This window comes from Papilio xuthus, unplaced genomic scaffold (assembly GCF_000836235.2).
Source record: "Papilio xuthus unplaced genomic scaffold, Pxut_1.1 DF825946.1, whole genome shotgun sequence".
Classification (NCBI taxonomy): domain Eukaryota; kingdom Metazoa; phylum Arthropoda; class Insecta; order Lepidoptera; family Papilionidae; genus Papilio; species Papilio xuthus.
The window spans coordinates 794,527-796,092 of NW_013532703.1; the positions used below are offsets into that span (position 1 = coordinate 794,527).

The 1,566-nt window shown below is 32.4% G+C and overlaps 1 long non-coding RNA gene across 1 annotated transcript; it reads right to left on the reverse strand.

The window, feature by feature from the left end:
- Positions 1–446: 446 nt before the first annotated feature.
- On the reverse strand, positions 447–1,566 carry LOC106124220 (uncharacterized). Its single transcript, XR_001228195.1, has 2 exons — positions 1,355–1,566; positions 447–829 (listed from the first exon to the last, which is right to left on the reverse strand). It is a non-coding gene; the product is annotated as an uncharacterized LOC106124220 (long non-coding RNA).

Sequence of the window (1,566 nt, forward strand, 5' to 3'; positions counted from 1 at the left end):
TACAGACTCCTTTTTTTTAATATAAGACGGCAAACTAGCAGTCGACCATTTAAAGAAAGAGCAAAGCAATCTGATATCTACAATTGCAGATTCATTACCTTTAATCGACGAAGGAGTGGACGCATAGAAAAAGAAAATGCGTCTTATGCGTCTACTATTCCGTTAAATCCACTTTTTATAAGGAAACGATGTGAGGAGGCGTAAAATTATGCAACCTGACAAGCACACTCATCTGACGAAATGCGGAGTGACAATGCACTTGACGCTTGTCTTCTGTGTGGCGGTGGTATTGCACCGATTGAGGTCTATTCGTACAACAGATGTTGGTGATTACGTTGTTAAAGCTAAAAATTAAAAACGATTAGTGTACTTATTTATTAAATTTTGATTTTGTTTTCAAATTATTCCAACATGTATATACGTTGATTAGAAATAAAACAAGTAAATTAAGATAGAGGTAAAGTCAATTTATAATTCCATACAACAAAAAGTATAACAGACCATGCGACGGTGTAAGTTAGGAATGCAAATATAATGCCAACACCAGTGAAGCTATCATCACTCTGCCTATCAGGAGAGTGATCGAAGCATTTGTTGTCGAAAAATGAACACAAGATGGCGTATCTAATACACAAATTAAACGCGACGATTAAATGAAATAGAATCGCGTAGAAATATACCATGACTAGCTTGTTATTATTATAAAAACAACCAAAGAAAAGGATAATATTTGCGATTAATATAAGCCACATGAAAGCAACGATAAACCAAAGCATTAGTGCTAAATTTATCTCATTGTTTATAAGTCTAGACATCTCGGAATGTTGATCTGAAAAAAAAAACAATCGGTTCTTATAAAAAAAAATCAAGTTCATTTGTTCAGTGTCTACACACATTTATAGACTAAAATATTAGGTATTTATATATTGATTTGGACTAAGGCCTGGAAAATTAAATCTCTAGCGCTAAAGATTCAAAACTGTATTTATATAAGATCAGATGTCGCCCCCAACTTCTTCTGTGGAATGAAAAAACCCTTAAAATTAGTCTAAGTGTCCACACCATGTTCTACATCTGTGCCAAATTTCGTGAAGGTTCGTTGAGCCGTTCCAGACATCCTTTATAACAAACATCCATCCATCTAGACTTTAATATTTATATTATTAGTAAGTTCTTAGTTCTTCCAGTTAGTTTTTATATGTAAAATGCCGCAGCATAGGCGTTTTTTATAATATCAAAATAGATTACTAAAAGGAAACAGTTGTAGAGTCTTCTAAACTAATTAAAATGAGATTTAAAGAGGCGCAGTGAAACTACAAGCGAATTTTTAATATTAATTTTAATGTTATAATACCTGTAAGATATACAACAGTTTGTAGGGGTCCAAATATAAAAGATACGAAGATCCCGACGCAAGCAATATACATGGACATTAAACGCCATGTCCAAAATTCACAGACACGCAGGCACATTGTGGTTAAAGAATTTTCAATACTGAATAATTACTCATAACATTTTTTTATACATTTTAATGATATATTTTTTGACGTTTTCTGTCAATTTTAA